Source organism: Phoenix dactylifera, chromosome 4 (genome assembly GCF_051530095.1).
Source record: "Phoenix dactylifera cultivar Ajwa chromosome 4, Ajwa_hap1_PhDact_Kaust_v1.1, whole genome shotgun sequence".
NCBI classification, from domain to species: domain Eukaryota; kingdom Viridiplantae; phylum Streptophyta; class Magnoliopsida; order Arecales; family Arecaceae; genus Phoenix; species Phoenix dactylifera.
This window is the reverse complement of record NC_143193.1, coordinates 1,852,797-1,864,508: the sequence shown is the minus strand read 5'-3', so window position 1 is coordinate 1,864,508 and position 11,712 is coordinate 1,852,797.

Below are 11,712 nucleotides of genomic sequence, written 5' to 3'. Positions count from 1 at the left end.
CAAATTATTCCTTTTTAACATCATCAAAATGATATACATTGGGTGCATCCAATGCTCTAAGATTTATTTAACGAGAGAGAAAAAAAATCGATCACATGTTGATTAAGCTAGCTGTTGTACTATTCTTTCAATTCTTCCTAAAGAAAAAGAAGAATATACAATTTTACATTCTAGATTCAGAGCATGACATGGTCGTGCTACCGAGAGGTCATAAAGTAAATCATGCATGAACTGTGAAGACCCAAGTTAGGATTGGGCCGGCCTCTGAATAAGGTGGCCCAACGCATGAAAAAAAAAAGGGGGAGGGAGTCTCCCGATCGGAGTATCCTCCCTCCCCTGTTCCGAAAATCTCTCCCCCTTTCGAATCCACCGGAAGGGAGGTTTAAGGGTGATAAAAACCCTACCAAATCGGGCCGATATTCCCTCTTTCTCTCCCTAGGGCATCAACCGAGAGCCCTCCCACACACACACACACACACACACAAAAAGGATTGGGTTTTACCTTGCCGCGGGAGGAATCGGAGCAGTCACCGTCGATCCGGCCGGAGGAGTTCACCGGAGGTAAGGTAAGGTCCCCCTCCTCCTTCTCCTCGTCTTTAGGCCACTGTTTTTCTTGAAAATCCGGCCGGCAAGCCGCCGGATCGATGTGAACCGAACTCCCCTATTTCGGTTGCTTTTCCTCTTCCGTTCCGGCCGGCCGTCGCCGGACGTGGCACCACCGGCACCGCCACAGGCCAACGACCAGGGGGCGTCACCGGCCGTGGGCCACCGGCGGCCGAACCCCCTTCTCCCCTTTCCGTCGGGAAGAAGGAAGAAGAGAGAAAGAGAGAGGGTCTTTCCCCTCCCTTTCTCTTATTATATATTTCCTCTTATTATATTATTTGTTGTTGGGTTCCCTTCTTACACTTGGATCCGGAGAGATCATGGCTTTGAGGACTCTAGATAGTCTTGGGATGCTAGATTTTAGAGGACCCTTTAGAGGATTAAACAGGGGTCCTAGATCATCATATATCTTTGATAAATTTTAATAATGACTTGGTTCTGTAGGGGAACAATCTATTGGACAAGAGGACGCTGAGCAGAGTCCTGCGCATTCCGGTTCGTAGATCGTCGTAAGGGCGGGTGATTAGTTGTTTGAGTTTTTTTATAAAGGGTAAGGATCCTTGTACGCCAATCCTGCATGATATAATATTTTTTATGCTTAGATATGTATGATATGCTATGATCCAGACAAATCAAAAAAATAGTTTTATATTAAATTATATTTTGATCGTGTTGGCTTGTGATTGGTAGTATGATGGATGCATGTATGTGTATAACTTATACCTGCATAATTGAATTTATGGATGTGGTGGTATGGACTAACCATGTTATATTGATTGCCCTGTCACGGGCCGGAAACGTGACCATGGTTAGTCTAGACCGAAAATAAAGTGGAAAAGGGAATGGATGTGTTTGTGAATTGATTAAATGAACAGGAACTTTGGGCTTATCTCGTTATTATTGATTGCCCCATCACAGGCTGGAAATGTGATATTATTGATTGCCCCGTCATAGGCTGGAAATGTGATACTATCGATTGCCCCATCACAGGCTGGAAATGTGATACCATTGATTGCCCCGTCACAGGCCGAAAATGTGATACTATCGATTGCTCCGTCACTGGCCAGAAACGTGACCGGGATGTAGCCCAAAGTCGGAAAGATAATTAATCCGGATCAAGTTAATATAGAATGAAAAGAAAAAGCATTGAAAACAGTAATGAAGATTTATGAGCTATCATATGCTATATCATTCTTGTGTGGCTGGACTTTCATTGATGTTTTACGTATATACTTATATTGATTATTTGAGCTTATTGATAGCCGGTTTATGATTTTATGACATGTGCATCAATTTCTTGTGGTTTTCAAATCTATATTATTATTGTGTTGGTGTGGATGTGTAGGGGTTCTTACTGGGCTGTAAAGCTCACCCCCTTTTCTTCTTTTTCTTTACCAGAGTTGCAGGATGTATAGATTTGGATGGGATGGGCGCAGAGTGCAAGTACCAGAGTCATTAGTTAGTTAGTTTGTTTATCCTTCTTTGATGTTGATGAACATTTGAAGATCTTGTAATTGAACTAATTTGTTTATTTGGACATGTCGGATTTGTCTATTTGAATCATCAATTTCTTGTGGATTTATTAGAATTTTTGGTTAATCATAGGCCTCGCATGATCTTTAGGGCACTGCTCTAGGGCTCATGCGGCCGGTCGCGTACCGGACCCGGGTGCTGGGTTCGGGGCGTGACATGAACAAATCATCCATCTTTCATAAATATAGTTCTATTCCTATTACAAATAAATTCATAAATCATTCTTCATGTCATATAATCCTATCATAGATTAAAACATTGCTCACAAATATTTGTGTGGAGTGATTGATTAAAACCCCATTTGATTTTGATGAGCTCAAAGCATTTGAGTATATCTTTTAATTACTAATGAATTCAATTGAGTGTTTCAGTGAAAATCCTGTCTAAGTGTCCCAAGACTTGGTTCATAATTGTTGGATAAGTTAAGGAGTCTATTTGAACCAATGTCTGAGACTCGAGTCGACTCCCGAGTATCACGAGTCGACTCCAAGCATATCAAGTTCACTGGCACGAGCTCGAGTCGACTCCAGATGAGTACGAGTCGACTCCGACTGAGAACAGACAGAAGAACAGAAAGGATCAACTCAGAACCTGTCAACGAGTCGACTCCTGAAGTGCGCGAGTCGACTCCAATGTTCACCAAGTCGACTCCAGGGAAGTAAGAGTCGACTCCAAGCAGTCACAGGCAGAAAAGTCAGAGAGCAGTTTTCGGGTCTGAGATTCGAGTCGACTCCAGTGGAACGCGAGTCGACTCCGATGGTTGACAGGTCGACTCCAAAGAAAGCAAGAGTCGACTCTCAGCGGTACACAAAGAAAGTCAGAGACCATTTTATGGACTCTGAGATTCGAGTCGACTCCCGCAATACGCGAGTCGACTCCAAGACACCGCGACCCCAAGACAGACAGAAAACCAAGTTACTGCCTCTGAGATTCGAGTCGACTCCCAGACAGCTCGAGTCGACTCCAACACAGCTTCACGTCAAAAGGCAGAAGACCATCTTTCGGAAACTGAGAGCCGAGTCGACTCCAAGGAAGTTCGAGTCGACTCCAAGACTGGACGAGCCAAAAGACAGAGGATCGGGAGTTCGGGCTCTGAGATTCGAGTCGACTCTCAGGACAGTCGAGTCGACTCGAGTGGACAAAATTCAAAATTGGATCCACGGACTTCAGTGGATGAGCCGACTCCAAAATTGCCAAGTCAGCTCCAGAAGTTGACGAGTCGACTCCAGGTCAAGACGAGTCGACTCCCAGTCGTGAAGGCAACTTTAATTCAAATTTGGAACGGTTGCCGAGTCGACTCCGGAAAAGCTTGAGTCGACTCCCGCTACAGCCGAGTCGACTCCTGATCGCGCGAGTCGACTCCAACCCACCAACGGTCATATTGTCAGGCTGCGCAGAGTGTTCAGAACGGGCAGAAAAAGCACTCTAACGGCTAGTTTCCGTGGGGGTTGGCTTAAATAGCCACAGAGGACTGTAGCAAGGGAGAGAACAACTATTTCACTCCAACTAATCAAGCATTCAAGCTCCGCAACGTGCTCTTCAACGAAAAAGAGGAAGATCTGCATTTACTGCTTCCAACTACATCTTTCCAGCAATTAAAGCCTCCTTCTCCTGCATTCAAGTCGACTACTCTTTCAAGAGGAGACCAGAAGTTTAAGAAGCCATTCCTCATCTCCAATCTAAAAGCATTTGAGGCTTCTTAACTTCATTTATTGTTCATATTGTTTTCATCTGCTTTTTGAGAAGCTCATTTTCTGTTTTCTTTTTACAACTTGTATTTACTTGGTTCAATCGGGGATTGAATCAAGGGGATTGAGGTTGGTTGGTGAGCCGAGTTAAAACCAACGTGTGTAAGGGTTCGATTGTGATCCCGGGAAAACAATCGGGGGTGGTTCTAGTCGGTGAGCCTGGGAAAACCGACCGAGTTCGTTGTGAGCTCGTAAAACAACAAGTTTGGTTGTGAGCTTGGAAAACAACCGGCTGTAATCCAAGGGGATTATAGTGAATTCCCAAGTGAGACTTGGGGAGTGGACGTAGGAGCAAGGGTTAGCTCCGAACCACTATAAAACTTGTGTTTGTGATTGATTGTCTCTCCTTCTTCTCATTTCATATTACTCACAGCACATAGTAATTAATTAAATAACTTGCAATAGTTTTTAATTAATCATCCATAACGTTTTAAATTATCTAAATTATTTTAAAACCCAATTCACCCCCCCCTCTTGGGTTGTCTATCTGGGCAACAAGTGGTATCAGAGCCTAAACTCTTCCACCCAAGAGTAAAAGATCGAAATGACAACCCCATTTGGATCTTCCCACATTGAGGGTCAGTCCACCCAAAGACCCCCATTCTTTAATGGGTCTGACTACTCATATTGGAAGGCTAGGATGAGAATATTCATCCAAGCCCAAGACTATGAGATGTGGACTATTGTAGTAAATGGGCCATACATCCCATCCATATATGTAGATGGTGTCAAGGTACCCAAACTAGAAACGGATTGGGATGAACATGACATGAGGAAGGCACAACTAAACTCTAAAGCTATGAATGTGTTTTATTGTGCCTTAGATAGAAATGAATTCAATAGGGTCTCTACTTGCAACTCTGCAAAAGAGATTTGGGATAGACTTGAAGTGACCCATGAGGGCACAAATCAAGTTAAAGAATCCAAAATAAATATACTGGTTCATAAGTATGAACTATTTAGAATGGATTCTAATGAGACAATCACTAGCATGTTCACTAGGTTTACAGACATTGTCAATGGCCTAAAAAGCCTTGGCAAGAGCTATACTAACAGTGATCTTGTCAGGAAAATCCTTCGGTGTCTACCTAGGTCGTGGGAAGCTAAAGTGACGGCAATCCAAGAAGCCAAGGACTTGAACAAGTTACCACTAGAGGAGCTTCTTGGATCCCTAATGACGCACGAGCTAACCATGAAGCAACACAACGAGGAAGAGTCCTCCCATAAGAAAAAGGTAATAGCTCTAAAATCTACTTCATCTAACAAGGACTTATCTTGCAGTAGCAGCAGTGACGAAGAAGAGGATGAGGAAGATGATGGTGAGGCTCTTCTTGTGCGCAAGTTCAAGAGATTCATCAACCACAAGAAGTCCTATCATCAAAGGAGAGGCCCCTCAAATTTCTACCGCAAGGACAAAGGTAAGGAAAGGGAAAACGAGGGGATTGGGTGTTACGAGTGCAAGAAGCCGGGTCACATAAGAGTTGAATGCCCTTTACTGAAAAAGGGGAGCAAGTACAAAAAGAAGAAGGCTCTTGTCACGACTCTATCCGACTCCGACTCATCATCCTCTTCATCGGATGAGGAACAAGAGGAAAAGGCCAATCTCTGCTTCATGGCCAATGAAAGTGAGGTAACATCCGAATCACCTTTAGATTTTACTTTTGATGAGCTTTATGATGCTTTTAATGAATTAATGATAGAATATAAGGCAATAAATCTGAAGAATAAAGAACTAAAAATAGCTAATCAATCATACATACTTAAGTACGATAAATTAGTTAAGGATAAGGACTTAATCACCAAAAAAATATGGAACTTAAGACAAGCAATAAACTTTTAACTCAAAAGACTAATACCTTAACTAAAGAAAATGAAAGGCTAAATAAAGAAACATTAGAACCCAAAAACCATAAACAAATCCTAAACAAGGATCTCACAAAAGAACTTAATGATCTAAAAGCAGAAAATCAAACACTAACTAAAGAACTTAACAAATACAAACCCTTAGTTGAAAAATTTACCTATAGTTCTGAAAAGTTAAACATGATACTTAATAGTCAACGAGCCATATTTAATAAAGCGGGGTTAGGATATAAACCAAGAAATAAACAAAAACTTCTTAGTAACTTCTTTGTTAAAGCTGGGAAAACTAAAATTAAGAAAATAACCTGCTTTTGTTGTGGAACTATCGGACATAAGGTAAATGTATGTGACTATAGGAAAAGTAAAACAAAAAGGAAAATAAAAAGGGTATGGGTTCCAAAAGGAACCAACTTGACTAACCATGAAGGACCCAAGAAAACTTGGGTACCTAAGATGACATGATTTGCTTGTGTAGGAGTGTCTTGCAGCCAAGGTCAACAAAAACTGCTGGTATTTGGATAGTGGCTGCTCAAGGCACATGACGGGTGATAAAGATCAATTCTTCACCCTCGAAGCTAAGAAGGGAGGTGCTGTGACTTTTGGAGACAACAACCAAGGTCACATCATTGGTATTGGTAAAGTTCAAATCACCCCTTCTACTTTTATAGATAATGTTAGATATGTTGATGGTCTTAAGCATAACTTGTTAAGCATTAGTCAATTATGTGATAAAGGATATAATGTTATGTTTAAACCATCACTATGCATTATAACAAATCCTAATGATAATAGTTTAGTTTTTAAAGGGATTAGGCGTGGAAATGTATATGTTGTAGACCTAGAAGATCTTGCAAAACATAACCAATGTTTAGTTGTTAATGAAACTAAAGAAAATGATGCTAGTTGGTTATGGCACCGTAAGTTAGGTCATGCAAGCATGGACACAATAACTAAACTAGTTAAAAGAGACTCCGTGATAGGTTTGCCAAAATTAAAATTTGAAAAGAACAAAATATGTGAAGCATGTCAATTTGGCAAACAATCTAGGAACTCATTTAAATCCATAAAATGTGTCTCTACTTCTAGACCTCTAGAATTATTACACATGGATCTATTCGGTCCAACTAGAACAACAAGCCTAGGTGGAAATAAATATGGTCTAGTCATTGTAGATGATTATTCTAGGTACACATGGGTCATGTTCCTAGCACATAAGGATCAAGCATTTTCTGTCTTTAAGAAATTCCATAAAGAAGTAACCAATGCTAGAGATAACTCAGTAATAGCTATTAGAAGTGACCATGGTACCGAATTCGAAAATCAGTCATTTGAGGAGTTTAGTAGTAAAAAGGGGATAACCCATAATTTTTCAGCACCTAGGACACCACAACAAAATGGAGTTGTGGAAAGGAAAAATAGAACACTAGAAGAAATGGCTAGAACTATGTTATGTGAAAGTAACCTCCCTAAGTACTTTTGGGGAGAAGCCATTAATACTTCTTGCCATATATTAAATAGAGTTTTGTTAAGACCCATTATAAAGAAAACACCTTATGAACTTTGGAAAAACAGAAAACCAAAAGTTAATTACTTTCATGTTTTTGGATGTAGGTGTTTTGTTCATAATAATGGGAAAGATAATCTAGGTAAATTTGACTCTAAATCGGATGAAGGAATATTCTTAGGTTATTCTACAACTAGTAAAGCCTATAGAGTCTTTAATAAAAGAACCTTAGTTATAGAAGAATCTATACATGTTGTTTTGGATGACTCTAGTGACATCTCGTCTAGTAAGAAGATTAATTTTGATGATGATGTTGAAATACTTGAAGAAAAGATAGATGAGATGAGATTTCAAGATAATAATCAAAAGTTGATTGAAGGAGAATCATCAAGCCAAGAGGGTATTGTGGATCATGGGCTAACTAAAGCTTGGAGGTATGCTCATGGGCATCCTAAGGAACTAATTCTAGATGATCCATCTCAACCCGTTAGGACTAGAGCATCCCTTAGGAATTTGAATAACCATCTAGCTTTTGTTTCACACTTTGAGCCCAAACATATAGAAGAAGCCGAAAATGATGTAAATTGGATAAATGCAATGCAAGAAGAACTAAACCAATTTACTAGAAACAAAGTGTGGAATCTAGTAGAGAGACCTTCTGAATATCCAATTATAGGTACTAAATGGATATATAAAAATAAGCTAGATGAAAATGGAATTGTTATAAGGAATAAGGCTAGACTAGTAGCAAAGGGTTATAATCAAGAAGAAGGCATAGATTTTGATGAAACCTTTGCTCCCGTAGCTAGACTTGAGGCTATTAGATTATTATTAGCATATGCATGCTCTAAGGACTTCAAACTATATCAAATGGATGTAAAAAATGCTTTTTTAAATGGGTATATTAATGAGGAGGTATATGTAGAACAACCTCCTGGTTTTGAAAATCATCAATATCCCAATCATGTATATAAACTAAACAAAGCACTTTATGGTTTAAAACAAGCACCTAGAGCATGGTATGAGAGGCTTAGCAAATTCCTATTAGAACATGAATTCTCTAGGGGAAATGTAGATACAACATTATTTCTGAAAAAGCAAAATAAGGATATGTTATTAGTACAGATTTATGTTGATGATATCATTTTCGGTGCTACTAACAATCGCCTCTGCGAAGAGTTTGCTGATTTGATGCAGAGTGAGTTTGAGATGAGCATGATGGGAGAGCTGAACTACTTCCTCGGGCTTCAAATCAAACAGTCTGAAGGAGGCATCTTCATCAATCAAGCTAAATATATCAAGGAGATGCTCAAGAAGTTTGATATGGAGGGAAACAAATCAATCAGCACCCCCATGAGCTCATCATGCAAATTAGACCAAGATGAATCAGGTAAATCTGTAGATCAAAAACTTTATAGAGGTATGATAGGATCTTTACTGTATCTTACTGCAAGTAGACCTGATATTATGTTTAGTGTGTGCATGTGTGCTAGATATCAGGCTAATCCTAAAGAAACACACCTAGCTGCAGTTAAGAGAATTTTTAAATACTTAATAGGAACTAAGAACATAGGGCTATGGTACTCTAAAGAATCTAGCCTAAACTTAATAGGATACACAGATTCAGACTTCGCTGGATGTAAGCTTGATAGAAAAAGTACCAGCGGGTCGTGTCAATTTCTAGGAGAAAACCTTATCTCATGGTTTAGCAAGAAACAAAACTCGGTTGCATTATCCACTACAGAAGCTGAATATGTTGCAGCCGGGAGTTGTTGTGCTCAAATCTTATGGATTAAACAACAGTTAGAAGATTATGGCATTAAACAAGATAAAATTCCCATTAATTGTGATAATACAAGTGCCATAAATCTAACTAAAAATCCAATTCAACATTCAAGAACTAAACACATTGAGATAAGACATCACTTCATAAGAGATCATGTATTGAATGGTGATGTGACACTCCAATTTGTTTGTACTGATAATCAATTAGCAGATATTTTTACAAAACCCCTAAGTGAAGAGAGGTTTAGTGTGCTTAGGAGGGGATTAGGAGTGATTGATCCATCCTAGTGGTAGTTTCCACTAGATTCATTGATTTTGATGATTACAATATGGTTAAAATAGAGTTCCTTTTCAATGATCATCAAATTAGATCTTAATTAGGTGATTTTCCCTCATTTGGCACGATTATAGCATGATTTTTAGGTGCGTGCCAAGGTTAGAGACGACTCGAGTAAGTTACAGAGCCGGCTCCTAAGGGGGAGTCGACTCGCGCATTGGCGGGAGTCGACTCGCAAAGATGGCAGCAGAGGGGGAGTCGACTCGCATATTGTCGGGAGTCGACTCGAGGCCTACAGGCGCATAAGGAGAGTCGACTCGCGCATATTCTGGAGTCGACTCGAGGTCGAGTCGACTCGCGACTCAGTGGAGTCGACTCGCAGTCGGAATCCGACTTTTTAACCCTAGATTTGTCGTTTCGAAAACACTTTTCTCTCAAGCCGCCACTGTTCAAAAAGCCCTAGAGCCGACTCCTAGGTCGTCCCCGATCGTCTCCAACCCTTTTTCCGTCGATTTTTCACTGGTTCTTAGGGTTTTCGTCCGTTCCTAGGTCGTCTCCGGTCCGTCCCAAGCATCCTCCGTCGACCCTTCTCCGTCCTTTAGGTTCTTCATTCCATTTTAGGTCAAAATGCCACGTAAGACCGTGGTTAGGAAGAGGTCCCGTCTCGAGGCCGGTCCCGAGCGGCGCTCCAAGGCGCGGCACGATCCCGCGAGGCAACCACCTCCGGCTCGTTCCCCGCCTAGGGCGGTTCCCGCGAGGCCATTGGCCGGGAAGGTCGTCTCCACCGGGAGGTATGTCGATTTTGACTTCCTCTCCCGGGAAGGTTTCACCATAGGTGAAAGACTTAGGGTCCAGGGCTTAGAGTTCTTCCTTACATTGGACCTCCCCATATATCTAGGGCTCGTTAGAGAGTTTTACGGTACCGTCCATCGGGGAGATGGGGGTATCGAGGGCACAGTAGCCAGTGTCCCTGTGTTTGTCACGGAGGATCTTATTGGCCACATCCTCCACCTTCCACTAGTAGGGGTGGCTCCCACACATCCCGAGGACAGAGTTGAGGCCCTTACGGCCGTTCTCGGGCATCCACCCCAGTCACCCGTAGACGAGGTATCCGCCAGCTCACTACCGATTGAGATGCGGATCCTCTTGAGTATACTGTCTAGGTCCATCTTCCCTAAGACAGGGAGATTTGATTTTGTAAATGAGAGGGACCTAGCTCTTATGTTCTATATGCTTCACGACACCCCAATCAACTTCCCTAAACTCATATATCGATACATGTGTGAGCCCCTAGATAGACCTAGGCTCACCCTCCCATATGGCATGATATTCACCCTTCTGTTTAGGGAGTACGAGGTTCCCATTCCTGAGGGGGAGCCCTTTCGCGCTTTGCGATGGACTGATCGCACGCGTGCGGGGACCCTACACAGGATGGGGTTTCGGAAGAGAGAGGGGGTATGGGTTAGGAAGTCTACCCTCACCGCTCAGACCACCAGACCTTCACCCAGTCCTGAGCCCGATTCAGACTACCCAGACCTTCCATCCACTCCTCCTGCTCCTACCACCTCCGCCGGACCTTCCTCCTCGGCACCACCCTCTATGGCGGTCCGGATTGATCCTGAGCAGCTCCGGGAGCTGCGACAGGAGATAGTCAGAGAGGTGAGGGATGAGCTGCTTCGGGAGCTCCGAGGTGCGGTGCCTGCTCCCACTCCTGCACCCGTATCTTCTCAGTTGGTCCCTTCCTTGACAGCCGTGACTGACATGACGGCTCATGTACGGGAAGAGATCTACAATGTCCGGAGTTTGGTCCAGGCCCAGTTCCAGAGCATGAGTGAGGTCACGAGCACCACTCGACAGATGCGAGAGGACATAAGTCGTGACATGCACACCACCACCGAGGGGGCCGAGCGCTTGTCGAATGTACTCATCGACAAGCTGGACGCACTTCAGACGTCAGTGACTGGGCTTCAGACGTCGGTGACTGAGCTCTCCACTACACATAGCAGAGCCACTACGTCTATTATCACGCAGCTCGGACATGTTACAGATGCAGTCACCCTCCTCATGGAGCAGAGCCGATTGAGAGGAGGAGCCACATCCTCGAGAGGAGGAGCCACCTCATCGAGAGGGGGAGATACATCCTCGAGGGGGGATCTTCATCCTCGAGGAGACCATAGATGTTCTTTTTGTTTTGTTTTGTATTGTTTTGCTTTACTTATTGTATGCTCAAATGTATTCACATTCATATCAATACAATGAGTAGACATCTTATCTTCATTTCTGTGCCATTTGATGATTGGTTGTGCCATTTGTGCCATTGATTGTGTGTGATTACCTCCTTTTTGATATGATGACAAAAAGGGGGAGAAATATGTATAAAATATTTAAAAGGGGAGAAA